Source organism: Panthera uncia, chromosome A2 (genome assembly GCF_023721935.1).
Source record: "Panthera uncia isolate 11264 chromosome A2, Puncia_PCG_1.0, whole genome shotgun sequence".
Taxonomy (NCBI): Eukaryota; Metazoa; Chordata; class Mammalia; order Carnivora; family Felidae; genus Panthera; species Panthera uncia.
Genome location: NC_064816.1, coordinates 135,809,368 through 135,825,186, shown reverse-complemented (window position 1 = coordinate 135,825,186; position 15,819 = coordinate 135,809,368).

The window sequence follows — 15,819 nt, the reverse complement described above, 5'->3', positions numbered from 1 at the left end:
GAATAAATATGTGTTCCTCCACAACACGAAGATGGATAAGATTGCTTATCTTAGTAACTTGAAATATGTCACACTGAAGGTATAAATTCTTATTTGAAGAGAACAGTATTTTCAAGAGGATATAATTTTATGCATACAACAAGAATCGTGGTCCTTTAAAATGTCCCTTTTCTTTGATTTTTTATTATATTCTGCCTTAGGATAAGAAAAATGGATTTACTTGCATATGTGTTCATTAATAGGGGAGGAAAAGCTTTTATTTAAACGTAAAATTCAGCTCATGTTAGAGAAGGCTATAAATGTATACCAAAAAAAAGTGTATATATATACACACACACACACACACACATATATATATATATATATATACACAACCTATCAGAACACTCACTTTCTGCTTTGGGTTTTATTCAAAACATAGCTTTCCACTGATTATTGTTTCCCCTTTGGTCAGCCCCCTCATTACTGCCTGCAAATCTTCACCCATTCATTACAAAGTTACCAAGTTATTCTTTTCTCCTTATCCTGGAACATTATTATTCCCCTTATTCTGGTTACTGGAAGGTACACGCTCCATGGCAGGTGGCAGGCCAAACTCCTAATCAAATGTACGGATTATACAACAAATACGGGCAAGGTAAGTAAGGAAAGTTCAGTGCCTGTGTCTTCTGCTTGCTGTATGTGTCAGCTTTCTGCTTCCCACGCAGGCAGGTCACGGTGCTGGTACACCCTCTGTCACTCTCCTAATTAAACATGGCTTTCTGGGAGGAGATCCCTTCACTTGGCACCTCTGGAAAGTTTTTTGGTCCCCTGCCCCCATTATGCAGCCATTGGCTGCCTGCTTACCCACCCTTTCACCAGGGAACCTATGCACGCCTTCCCTCCCAACATGCCCTTTGCTTCAGAACTCCTCTGGACCCCCTTTAGTTCATCCTGCCCGTGCCACCCAAATCCCCACTGAGCTCTACCTGTATCTCGACCAGTCATGACAGCGTAACAGTCTGTGCAATTACCCACCCTTAACCATGAGTCACCAACAGCAACCTTCCTTTTCTTTCTTCCTCCCCCCCTCTTGCAATCTACCCAGAAAGGTCTGCTTCTTTAAGCACATCTCTAATTGCTGGAATTTTAGGAAGAGTTGGCAAGATATTTGGGGTGGGGATGAGTGAGGAGTGTCACTTGGACTTCTCCCCTAAATTTTATCACCAGTTTTCTCTTCATAGGAACAGGGTTTGTTCTGGGAACATGTATGAAGAACTGGTTCCCTTCCTTCCACAGGGAAACTTCTGCGAAGACATTTTGAAGGCCCCTGAACAAATGATTCCCAGCAGAGTGGCACATCCCTGAAAACTTGAGGGTAATGGGAGGTGGTTTTCTCCTCAGACCCGTGCCCTGCTGGAGAGAAGAGCCATAGTGAGGAAGGTTTAGCTGAAACTACTCTGACTCAGCTTCACAGTTCTGTTCTTCTTAGCCCACTAAAGGAGAATGTGAAAAAATAACAGAAAAGTGGGGACCGCCTTATATCAAGCAGGCCTCAACCCTTACCTCATTATGGTTCCCCCATCCTGACAGTGAAGGATGGTGAAGAAGGGGGGGGAGGGGCCCTTGAGAGAGACAGTCGTGCCATGTGCAGATACAAGAGTCTGCAGAGAAGTTTCTATCCTCCATTTACTATTTCCCCTCTCACTCCTTCCCCACAAAAGTTTAGTTGCTTGTGACACGTTAAAAAAAAAAAAAAAAAAAAAAAAGCAACATCCAGATTTCAGAAACTGGAGGCACTTAGAACTATGTCGTGTTATTCCCCTATTAGACAAACAATTTCACAGAATACCGACCTCACACAAGTTTAATCTCAGACTGTAATAAAATGAGACAGAGCAAGGCCACTTTTTCATTTTGTCCAAGCACACATAAAAACAAGGTCACTGTGCAACCCATAAAATATCAAACATCCTTCTCTCCTGTTGCCGGAATGACTGCTATTCCTTACCCAAGTATGGATATGTGCTTGCTTTCTGACAACATCCAATATGGAGAAAATCTCCATTTTCTTAGACCTTCTGCCAGGTCACTCAGCTAAATCCTGAGTTCTGTCATAGGCTCTTGCTGACAACCCTCTTACTGAGCAACCTCACAGTTTCTCATGCTGGGCATTTTCCCTTGCTGGAACCCGTAATAAACCCAACCCAGTTAACTGTAGGTGCGTTCCCAGCAGTCTTCGGGGCATTGACACCTGTGTAAAGACACTACTGAGCATTCGGGAAATTTTTATTGAGCACCTTCTATAAACCAGGTTCCCACCCTAAGTCCTAGGAATACTGATCAAAGCAAACAAAAACCCCTGCCCTACAAGTCTTGAATCTTTGCAGGGGAGACAGACAATAAACAAGATGAGTATATAAAGTAGATAGTACCTTGGAAGGTGGTAACGGCAGAGAAAAAAATAAAGCAGGATTCATTTTAGATGGGAAGGCTTCACTGATCTGAAAGAGAAAAGGAGTAAGCCTGGAAGTTTGGGAAAGCATGGGAGGAACACAAATGCAAAGGCCCTGAAGCAGGAGGATCTCTGCCCTGTTTGAAAAACTTCAAACAACCCGGTGACTGGATAAAAGAGAGAGGTAAGAGACAGGGTCTTGTAGGGCCTTGTTGGGACTCTGGCTTTCACTCTACGTGTGATGGGAAAGAATTAGAGAGGTTTGAGAGAAGAACGACCTGGTCTGAACTGGGCTTAACTGGATTCCTCTGGCTGCTGTGTTGAGGCCAGCCTGAAAGGGAAAGGGCACAAGAGAGAAGCAGCAGAAGCCGATAAGGAGACTCTTGGAATAATCCGGAACACAGATGAATGTCGTGGAATCCAGATATTCAGAAGTTCACGGTGTTTTTAATGATCGCCACAATGAAAACTAATAATATTATAAATCTATAAATTAATCCTGCTAGTTTGCGTTTAATTGTGATTGCAACTCCAAATTCTAAATAGAGGGGAATACTCTGGGAATGCTTTGAAAAACATACACACCCATCCAGTAATGTATTTGTGAAAGGAATTAATTTTCCAAATCTACAACTCTTCTTTTTTTCATGATATTGAGATTTTTTTTATCAAAACCTTTAAGGTGCCAAGTGTCTGCCTCTAAATCCATAAGGTTTAAAAAGGTATCCTCAAAGTCCTAATCCCTAAATGGGGATCCCAATGAACCCCGTTTTTTTGGAAATTTAAAAATGCAATGTTTTATTTCCAAACCTTTGAGGAAAGGGTTGGCCAAAGTGATATTTTGCTAATAATAGAACTATAAGCATAAATATTTATCAGAATGGAAGCTACAGCACGGCCACTGAGTTCAAAGCTGTACCCTCAGCTCTGCAGAACTAATTGTTAATCTGCTTTTAATAAAAGCTTATTAAAGCAAACGCCAATAACAGGCTTCTGTTTTTCCCTCTGAAGGATGTTCCTGCCTTAGTCTGATTGTAACTGGTGTCTTATCCTGATGTTTCTTAAATTCTTCTCATGAAATATCAACATTGTGAAAATTGGCTGTTCCAGCAGGAGAAAAAATACACTTTGATGGATAGAAGTTTCTCAATTAAGTTTTTCCCCTACATTTTTCTTAAAAACTCAGTGCCATTGATTTAAATAGAATCCACTCTATGATGATATCCTTTAAGTCCCACAATTCATCATTAGGTACTGAGTTTTATTATAACTCTATTTTGTGTTACATCAAAGAGCACTGATGTCCCTCCGTCTGAACAAAATTTAAAACTACTGGACTATCTTGATTGTATAAAACCACTTCCCTTCTCTTCCCTCATTTCCTAAAAGATAAACTTAAGTTTTGTGAGTATATAAAAATGACTATTTCAGTGTCGCTCTTGCTCATGGAAAATTCGCTCTTCAGTGGGAAAGGCCACATTTTTTTATGAAGCAAGAACGATTTGCATTTTATGAAATGTTATCTGAAAGAGAGTATAATTGTCCTTATGCAAGAGTGTATATACTTAGTCTTTGTCAAAAAGTATTACTTTCCTTTAGGACTTGAAATTTCTTGCAGCCAAGATCAACAGCTTTCTTGGAAAAGCACACAAAGTCTCAGGACCACGTTTTGCATAAAATGTTCCCTCTGTCAACCTGTTTTTAACTAAGCTCCTTAAAATAACATTAGGTTAATTTGAATCTTCAGCTTTCTAATTAATGTTTGTGAACAGTAAATCAATCTAGTGGTCTGTGAAATGTTACATAAGTCCTTTCAATGTCCATAGTCAAGATGATAACTTACAACACCCCCTTCCTCCAAGATATGACCCAAGTCATTGACTGGAAGAACTGGGATATTAGGCAGGGTAAACAAACAGAAACTAGGGAAGGGGAGCTGAGGCAGAACCCCAGGCCTGGGGACAGGAACCATACTTACACAGGAGAGTTTGACTTGGATTCTTCACATACTAGGTCTGAATGTCAGGGCACAAGATTGGAGTGGAAGCTGCAGGCATGTGAGACACCAAAGGTTGTAGTCAGATCACAATATTTTAATTTAATTTAATGGCTTAATTTTATATCCTGCCTGAGTTGTGACAGGAATGTCTTTGAAACTAAGGTTGGACTGGCTTTTTTACAAATGGCACCCATCTCTCTGTATAGCATACATATTTTAACAAGGTAAAAATCTGAGCAAGGTAAAATGTGCAGGCACAGACTCCAAATTGTTTGTAATGAGGAAAGAGTAACTGACCATGGTGCATTCCCAAAGGAAACGGAAAACTGGAAATTTCTATCTGAATTACAAATGCACAAAACTTTTTACCTAGAAATTCTGCTTCCATGTTATTCATTGCAGCATTGCCCATAATCATCAAGTTTGGAATCGAATGTCCATTATTCAGAAGTTGTGAAACTGTGGGCTTCTACCCAATGGAATATTATGCAACTATACAAAGAATGAAGTTGTTTCTACATATTGACATGGATATTCACCAGATACCATAATTATTCTTTAAGGTATATATTTGTTTTATATACATATTCATACATATATTTAACATTTTTAAGAAATAAGATGTGTATAGAATACTGCCATTATTTTTCTGAGAAAGGGATATACTTATATTTGTATTTATATTTATTTGTTCATGTATATGTATATAGTTTGAGTACTAAGAAATATATCTGGAGGGACACTCAAGGATTAATTATGTTGCTTGTCTCCAGAAAGGAGAGCTGGTGGCTGAAGGGAAAAAGTGGATGATATTTCTTTGAGTGGCAACTTCTGAGACTCTTGTCCTATGTTGATGAAGCAGTTATTCAAAACCATTATTTGAATCAAAAAATAATAGAGTTCTCTTGAAACAAAAAAAAGAAGAAGATATAAACTGATTCTGATTATAGGGAATCAGGCATGGCTTCCTGAAAAGTTAACATCTGAGTTGGATTTTATTACATAGATCATTTTTTTATCAAGTTATTTGAGAAAAGGTATGCTTTTCTGAAATCTGGCAAGAAAAGCCCTTTTTAGGAAATAAGAAAGTCCCCTCCCCCCTTTATTTGTAGTTGAGGTAAACACCATCAGCCAACACTTTAAGTTACCACTGTATACTGACATGTGGGTATTAAGAGCTAATTATAGCTTGGTTAATTATCTATGGTAAAGAAAAACTAATGGTGGTTAATGGTTTAGTAGATGTTCAGTAGAAAGATAGAAGATTGGCTTGAAGAAATTGATTAGTAGTATTACGCACCACAAAATGCTGTGCACAATATGAGTACATTATTTCTTACAAGTGGAAAAAGATGCTATAGAGAAATAGGACTTCTCTGATTGTAAACAGTGCAAAACTCCAGTCACAACCATAAAAGTACTTGGAGGGACTGAATATGAAAAAGATGCTTTGGTTCTTCTTCTTTCCTTGACTATGTTGTAGTTTTGGAAAATTATCCAACCTAATTATAAATAACTCAGGAGGGTGGATTTTACCTATTCAACTTCAGATCATTTTTCCTTGGATTTCTTAAGCACTTTAATTCCATTGTATTTTATCCAGTTATACCTTTCTGACAAAGCTTAAATTCTGACAGTTTTTTTTCTAATTCTTCAAATGTTCCTGGCATTATTTTTATTCCTTTTTATTCTTCCTCACACTTCTCTCTAATAAATACTTTCTCAAATCTTACTGCTTTTACAAAATTTTGTCCAACTATCCTTTTGGGCTATTTTACAACACAAAATAAGGACATTTCAGAGGTCGTATAATAGAAGCCAGTATGAAGCAGAGCTCAAAATCTTAGACTCCAGGGCTAGTTACCATTATCAACACACTAGAACAAGTTTCATTGTCTGTCATATTCAGTTTTTACTATTGTTGTTTCAATTAGTCTTTCCAATGTGTCACAATACTGTCTTTTGGGGGGATGATGATGACGAATAATGATTGTATATTATAAATCCAAACACAGTATAGATGTCTGTTTTCTGCTTATGAGCTACATAAAGTGTTGGCTGTTGAAAATTAAAATTATGAACTTAAATTCTAATCTTTAAAATTTATGAATATGGGATGGAATCTTGCCCACCACCCCTCCCCTCATGCCTCTCTGCAACTCTGTAACCCTCTTGCTGACATTGCCACACAGGACAGATTTTTCTGCCCAAGATCTCTCTGAATTGAATTGCTCTCTGGACTTCTCACCACTGTGGTCTGATCTCCTCGTACTCAATTGAATCACACCTGAGTTTGTAGTGCCCACTGACATGGCAACTAATGTTTCCTACCTGAAATATCTCCATCAACCTTTGGTAAACATGAACACAAACTGTCAAACTCATTAAAATTAAGCTATCTAAAAAGATTGTGGCACATGAGGAAAGCAAGAGCTTGTGAAATCATGTTTGCATGTATTTTTCTTTACTCTTTAGGTTTTGATCTTGTATGATCAGCTATGTAGCTATCTCTTATCTTCTTCCAAGGCACTAGGCTTTCACTACAGATACACCTGCTAGATGATGATGAAACTCTTGATGTTGCAATGGGCTGTGCCATTTAGGCTAATCTCCATCAGGTTTAAGTAACAGATAGTATGTAGTAATTATTGTGCAACCAAGTGGATTATGCTTTGTTTCCTAAAAAAATAATAACAAACTGTTGAAACACCAAATACAGTATCTAACTAATCAATAATTTGCATGCATTTTAAACAGATCATTAGAGAATGTGTCCTCTACTTTGGTTATCCATTCACATGATATGAGAACTGTGTTACATTTGGATATTGGTAAAGAAAGTTGAGTTTCTGCATTAATGGTAGTTAATGATAAATTGATACTTTTTCATACAAAGATTTTTTAATTTTTTAAAAATAAGTTTATTTAATGAAAGCCATCAATTGCTATCTAATTTTGCAAACCATATAACTTGAAAATGTTTGGAAATAGATTTTAATTTCCAAATGTAACCTTGAAAGGGTCTCCTATTACAATGAGGAAATTCAGAAATGTTCCAATTGCAGGTTCTGGGTTGGACTAAGGATCAAGTGAGGTTGTTCTGGAATGCCTATGACAGAGGTAGAGCAATTCCAACCAATTCTTGAGCCACCCAGTATAATAGGTCTAAGAAATAGAGCTCCTTGAAGAGTGAGATGTGTTGTTTTCAAATATTCTTGATAAGACGGAACATGGAACTCATTTATTTGGACCAATTATGGGCACTGGGCCTGTGCTCACTTAAAAGACTTCATTCTGTGAAAAAAAGACAACTGAAAACTGTTCCTGTCAGAAATTCGCAGCATCTACACTTCTATTATATGTTGAAAAATTCAAGGAATGTGCTACCCTAAGGAGACTAACAGTTCAACAAACAAGTAATTATAGATGATGATGTAAGTATAACTTTACTGAACTTGATGAAGCTTTTTCCGAGAAAGAACCAGGTTCACAAAGTTTATTGCTAAGAAAATATGGTAGGTATCATAACTCTCAAAAAATCGTAAAGAATATGAACTCTGAATCTCTGCACATGAATTTTTTATAACTTGTTATTTTCTAAAGTTTTTTTTTAACTTTTTCCATTTAGCATCTTTTCAACTCTTTTCTCATGACTCCACTTAAATGTTAAAAATCTGTGAACACTTCAACATGATATCTTCCCTCCATCATCAAACTGGATTCTGATTTACAAACTAGGCTGAAATAAATCAACATCAGTATCTAGATTCAGGAACTGGCAAAGAGGTTAGAGATACCAAATTTTATTACACTATGTTATTCAGCTCATAATTCTTCAAATCTTTTATCTTACCTTTGATATATGTAGCCAGTGAAGTAGGCAAATTTTTTCTTCATCATTAGGAAATTTCTTGACTTTAAAGCTTTCTCTCTCTACATTAAATGGTTTATGATTTATCTTTCTTATATTGTTTTGGTACTTGTTCTTTCTTTTCTGGAAAATCTAAATCTGTCTATCTATGTGTATATCCTTTGCCCAATTACTAAGAGATTTCCTTATTGGAAATATCTTTTGATTATCATCTCTAAGTATTCATTCTCTTTATCAGTATTTGGAAAGAAAAAACCTATTTATATGAAAAAATCCATTTTCTGAACCCTTTTAAATGTCATATATTTCCTTAAAACTGAATTCTTTTTCCAAATAAGTTCTCTAATACTGCCCATCAGTGTAGATACGATAACAATGGAACAGATCTTTAAAAATATCCTTCACTAAAAACTATGCAAAAATAAAATCTTTAAAAAATAAAATAAAATAAAATCTTTATCCAATAAAGAAATGCTCTTATAGTCTAAATAAAACCATTTAGGTATATAAAGTTAGCTTGAGGAATCCTTCACAGCTATCAGTTATAAAAAAAAATATTAAAATTGTAGCTCAGTCATAAAGCCATACATTCCTGTGCCTTATTTACAGTTAGTTTTCTAATCTACTCTGAGGAACACATTCTGATGCTATTGTGAGTTAAGTATTAGGTTATGATAACCCAACATATTGCAAAAAGTTGCTTTTCAAAGAAATTATGCATGTAGAGGAGAAATGAAGCAAGCCTTGAATAGTCATTAACATGATAATCATTTTCAAAAACAAGTGTATAATAAAAAACTAACTGAAATTTAACTTATAGCTGTCAGTGACAAATGTATTTTGTACAGTGTTAGGTTCGTAAAAGCAAGCTCACATTTTGAAAGGTACAATATTTGAAAAGTAAATAAAGTTAGGCCAGAAAAGAAATTGGGGTATTCCAAGAAATAAAACAAAATTAGTTTTCTTCTAAGTCCCCTAAGAAAGCATATTTTTAAAAACAGTCCTTAAATTTTTTCCAACAGAACAAAAAGTATATTTTACCTTTGCTTTTGTTTGCTGCTGGCCCTTTAGTCACCTGATGCCAAGCAGAGGTTGAGTGGCAAAGGATGCCTGTGGTGGCTCAGAGAAACATGTCATTACAGGGGTGACTCAGTCCTCCAAGTTAAACTGGAGGGTTGCATTAAATCTCTTTATAACCAAACTCAGACTGTCTTAAAAGCATATTGGTATAAATGACCATTGCTTTCTGAAAATACCCAACTTAAATTCACTGACTTAAGAAGAACCTTTGATTGAAACTTTAGTTGGAAAATAGAGAGGTAAAGAAAACTATACTTAAAAGATTTCCAGATTAAAGAGAAAATAGGAGATCAAGTGCTTTGTGTACTACAATGTATATTATTTAAAAAATAGATTCTAATGGGCTGTCTTTGATCATAATGGAATAATTAACTCTTGGTAAGTCATTAACTATCATCCTGAGTAAATATAACATGAATTTACTAGAACAAATGGTTCAAGATGATGCACTAAGCACATATATTTACTGCATCATTTTCAGCATACGTCCTTAGAAAAAAAATATTATATGGGGCATCTGGGTGGCTCAGTTAAGCATCTGACTTTAGCTCACGTCATGATCTCATGGTTTGTGAGTTCAAGCCCCACATCGGAATCTGTGCTGACAGCTCGGAGCCTGGAGCATGCCTCAGATTCTGTGTCTCCCTCTCTCTCTGCCCCTCCCCTACTCCTGCTCTCTCTCTCTCTCAAAATTAAATAAACATTTAAAAAATAATAAGAAGAAAGAAAGAAAAAATATCGCATAAAGCTGAAAACAAGAAATGGTGACATGACCCAAAGGCTGAAAACAGATTGAATTGAATCAGAAATTTAAATTAAAAGAAAAAAAATAGTAGAAAGTTATTGCAGAGGTATGAGCTGTTCCTTCCATTGGAGAGAGAAACCCTAAGTACAGTGACAACAGATCCAAAAAAAGAAGCATGTTGAGGACTAATTATCAGAGCAATCAATAAAATATTTCTTCCAGTATAGCAGAACTGGTGAGGCCACTCAACTTCCCAGACTATGTAGACTTTATTTTTTTAGGTTTGTTTGTTTGAGTGATCTCTACACCCAATGTGGGGCTTGAACTCACAATCTTGAGATCAAGAGTCGCATGCTCTTCCAAAGGAACTAGCCAGGCACCCCTTGACCCCAGGACATTTAAAATCAAAGAAAGATCTTCCTAAGAAGGTTTCAGAGTTTGGCAATTGGACCAAATACAAAAGCAGAGCCGAACTGGTCTCCGCAGTGGGCATGGAGGGGATAAAAAAAGGAAAGGCTGCTCAACCCAAGAAGAATTACATTCCTCTTTCATGTTAAGTTTCTCCTTACTTTGATCATTGTGAGGGTCTACCAACCTGCCTGTTTTCTTTTCACATGCTCCAGATGGCATCTGACTTGTCAACATGCCTTAGCCCCTTTAACTGTCTGCATACAGTCCACCCTCCCATTCAACCTAAGAACCCTGTTGAGTAAATATGTCCAAACACACACGGAGAGGGGAAATCCCTATGACAGTCTTTCAGTTGCTCTGGTCCTTCATGAATATAAATAGATGATCAAAGACCACCAAACATTTGATACACATGAACAATATGAAATTAATAAAAGGAACAATTGATCTTAGGGAAAGTAGAACAGAATAAAGTGTATAAGAAGAGCAAAAATTAAAAAAAAAATCTAATTGGGGCGCCTGGGTGGCTCAGTTTGTTGAGCTTCCAACTCCGGCTCAGGTCATGATCTTCCGGTTTGTGAGTTCGAACCCCGCATTGGGCTCTGTGCTGACAGCTCAGAGCCTGGAGCCTGCTTCGGATTCTGTGTTTCCCTCTCTCTCTGCCCCTCCCCCACTCACACTTTGTCTCTCTCTTCCTTCAAAAATAAACATTAAAAAAAATTTTTTTTTAATCTAATTGACATTCTCAGAGAGATCCAGGAAGCTACCAAATACACAAACCAAAACAAGGCTGCTATGAAAAAGGAGCAATTTCATTACAGACACACAAAAAAAGAGTTCTTTGGAATTAAAAATTTGAGTGTCAAAATATGATGAAGATTAAACTAGTATCCTAGAAGAAAAGGTGAGTGAATCTATAATACAAAGAAAAAAGACAAAGACTTAGAATACACGAAAGGAAAACAACATTGAGTACAGATCTAGAACTAAGATCCATCTAATAGTAATTTCATAAGTGGATAGAAGAGTATGGAAGAAAGGAAGCCACTGAAAAATAATGAAAGAAAATTATCCTGAGCTGAAGGTGAGACTCTAAAAGAGAAAGCTAAAAATAAAGAATATATCCAATTTAAAATAAAGATAATGGGGCGCCTGGGTGGCTCAATCAGTTAAGCGGCCGACTTTGGCTCAGGTCATGATCTCGCAGTCTGTGAGTTCGAGCCCCGCGTCGGGCTCTGTGCTGACAGCTCGGAGCCTGGAACCTGTTTCAGATTCTGTGTCTCCCTCTCTCTGAGTCTCCCCTGTTCATGCTCTGTCTCTCTCTGTCTCAATAAACGTTAAAAAAAATTTTTTAAAAATAAAGATGATGACAAAAATTTATTAAGACCCAGTATAATTATGACATTCTGCTTCTGATTGTGAGGTGAAACAATTAAGAAAGTGGGGGAAAACAAGTGTCTGATCAAAAAATTGTGTCCAAATAAAAGATACTGTGATTTTTTTAACAATTAATGGGAGGTAAGACATAACACTGCTCTAATCAGACAAAGGGTCATTGTTTAGGCAATTCAGTAGAGGGATGGTCACTTTCGGGGTTTCTAACAGTGACTACTAACCATCTTGGAAAACATATTTCATTTACTAATGTGATTTATAGAATTTATATGCTGTTTTGCTCACAGATGTATCCTTTATTAATGTCTCTTAGAGCATTATAGCACAGGAATAGAGTTTAAGTTTTGATCTTTTATAAGAAAAATAGATGGGGCACCTGGGTGGCTCAGTCGGTTGAGCGACTGACTTCAGCCCAGGTCATGATCTCATGGTTTGTGAGTTCGAGCCCCGCGTCGGGCTCTGTGCTGACAGCTCAGAGCCTGGAGCCTGCTTCTGATTCTGTGTCTCCCTCTCTCTCTGTCCCTCCCCTGCTCATGCTCTGTCTCTGTCTCAGAAATAAATAAATATAAAAAAAAAAATTAAGACCTAAATGTGAGACAAGAACCCATCAAAATCCTACAGTAGAAAATGGGCAGCAATATCTTCAACCTAGGCTGCAGCAACTTCTTATTTGACATGTCTCTAGAGGCAAGGGAAATAAAAAGAAAAATGAGCTATTGGAATCTCATCATGATAAAGAGCCTCCGCACAGCAAAGGAAACAACAAAACTAAAAGGCAACCGATGGAATGGAAAAAGATATTTGCAAATGACATATCAGATGAAGAATTTACCAAACTCAACACCCCAAAAAACAAATAATCCAGTGAAGAAATGGGCAGAAGATATGAACAGACACTTTTCCAAAGAAGACATCCAGATGGCTAACAGGCACATGAAAAGATGCTCAACATCACTCATCATCAGGGAAATACAAATCAAAAACCACAATGAGATACCACCTCACACCCATCAGAATGGCTAAAATTAACAGCTCAGGAAACAACAGATGTTGGCAAGGATGCAGAAAAGGGAGAACCCTCTTCTCAGCGTTTGTGGGAATGCAAACGCTGATACTCTGTGCAGATACTCTGGAAAACAGTATGGAGGTGATCAAAAAATTAAAAATAGAACTACCTTACGACCCAGCAATTGCATTACTAGGAATTTATCCCAAGGATACAAAAGTGCTGATTCAAGGGGCACAGGCACCCCAATGTTTATAGTGGTACTATCAACAATAGCCAAATTATGGAAAGGGCCCAATGTCCATCGACCGATGAATGGATAAAGAAGATAAGGTATACACACACACACACACACACACACACACACAATGGAATACCACTCGGTGATAAAAAAAGAATGAAATGCTGTCATTTGCAACAACGTGGATAGAAATAGAGGGTATTATGCTAAGTGAAATAAGTCAGTCAGAGACATTTGATTTCACTCATATTTGGAATTTGAGAAACTCAACAGATGAGCATAGGAGAAGGGAAGGAAAAATAAGATAAAAACAGAGAGGGAAGCAAACCAAAAGAAACTCTTTTTAAATTATTTTTTTTAATTTAAATCCAAGTTAGTTAACGTATAGTGTAATCATGATTTCAAGAATAGAATCTAGTGATTCACCACTTACATATAACACCCAGTGCTCATCCCAACAAATGCCCTCCTTAATGCCCCTCACCCATTTAGCCCATCCCCCCTACCCAACACCCTGGCAGCGACGCTCAGTTTGTTCTCTGTATTTAAGCATAAGAGACTCTTTCTTAAATATGGAGAACAAACTGAAGGCTTCTGGAGGGGAAGTGGGGTGGGGGGATGGGTTAAATGGGTGATGGGCATTTACTAGGGCACTTTTCAGGAAGAGCACAGGGTGTCTTATGTAATAGATGAATCTTTGGGTTCTACTCCTGAAGCCAAGACAACACTGTATGTCAACTAACTTGAATTTAAATTTAAAAAAAAGAAGAAGAAAAATAGAGGTGTGCCTATTCGTCTTTGGATCAGACATGATTGATGACTTCCCATTTTTATGAGACAGTTGACAAAGTGTTATAGTCTGGAAAACCCAAATTATGCAAGCCAAAATAAATTACAACAAAATTAAATGTTTTTCCTAATCTGTTTTAACTTGTGCAGATTTTTTTTTTTTTTTACAAAATAAAGTTTTGAAGAATCGGCTATTAGAAATGTGGTAGTTTCTTGAGTTTTAGTTTCTTTTGCTATTAAATTTAAGTGACATAAAGTGTAATGTTTTTTATTAAGAATAAAATGATTATCTGTGGGTTCTAGGATTGGGATGTTTCCTATTTTCTTCCAGGTATTTTCTATATGTTTTCCCTTTTTATCTCATCTACCTTAATTCTTCTTCTTATGCCCTAATTATTTTGGAGGCACTGCAAATTTAAACAATAGAGACCAGTGATGTGTGTCCTATACTTGATGCAGTCACTGGTTAGTGGGTAAAATTGGCTATACCTCTCGTTCTCTCCGTATCTTATTTTCTTCATTTTCAAATGGTGATATTTATTAATATGCCTTTTCCTTCTTTAATGGAATTCATTGCCTATCAAAACCCGGATATCATAAAGATGAAAAACTTATCACTAAAGGATAAGAGCCATCCCTTTTCCTTATCAGGGCTTAGTGCCACCTTGAATAGTTGTAAAAATCATTTCTTGTTCAGGCACAAGAATTCAATTACTGTAATGTCAGCCTTGGTGCAGCAGGATACCAACAAAATAGAGGAATTTAGCAAATAGCCCTAAATTTAACTTACTCTATTTCACTGCCTCTTTAACTTTTACTTCTCCTGAAAGTGAATGAATGAATAAATGCACAAACAAGTGAGGTCTGAATCTGAGTGTGATCTATCCATCCACACTCTTTATGTACACCAAGATGAAGTGCGTGTGAAAGTGCAATATTTGGAGAGCGTCAGACAGAAAAATATTTTCTCTAAGCTAAGGGAAATCGTACTTGGGATACTATAACCCATTTTGTTTATGAAAGAAATTGGTCTGGATTGTAACGAGGTCAGCCCAAGTAACCACGTAGATTTTTCTTTTTTCAAAAAAAATTTTTGAACATGTATTTGTTTTGAGAGAGAGAGAGAGTGAGCACAAGCAGGGGAGGGGCAGAGAGAGAGGGAGAGAACGAATCTGCACTGTGAGCATAGAGCCCGACGTGGGACTTGATCTCAAGAACTGTGAGATCATGACCTGAGCCTAAACCAAGAGCTGGACACTTAGCCAACTGAACCACCCAGACACCCCGACCCCATGAATTTTTCAAATGACTTACCATGCATTGAGAACTGAAGGGAAATGAATTGCTTAGATACAGTATACTTTACTAAACCAACAAATATCAAATCAAAGAATTTCCTATATGAATTCCATTTTATGGGAATCTAACAGGGCTTACCTTCCGATAAGGATGATTGCCAAATCAATTACTAAGAGCCCTAGTGATATTTCTCATAAAATTGAACCCTGCATTCAGTATAGATTCCCTTTTGCCCTATGACTTAGTATCCTGGGTTCACTTGAATTTTTTAGAAATTTCCAATCCATGGAACACAAAAGCTAGAACATAATGGTTGCTTCTTTAGCTCCCATGTTATTGTCTGTTCCATATCCCATATGACCTTACTACAAATTTTCCAATTTGTTATACATTATTGGAGTTCTCAATAACATTGTAGCAATATCGATCTAATCCTAATAGATACTCTTATTTCTATCCAATTTAAGTGTGTATTTATTTTTTTTAATGTAGATATTATATCTTATTTGACTGGCTTTCCTCCAGAAGTTTCTCATTAATTATTAATAA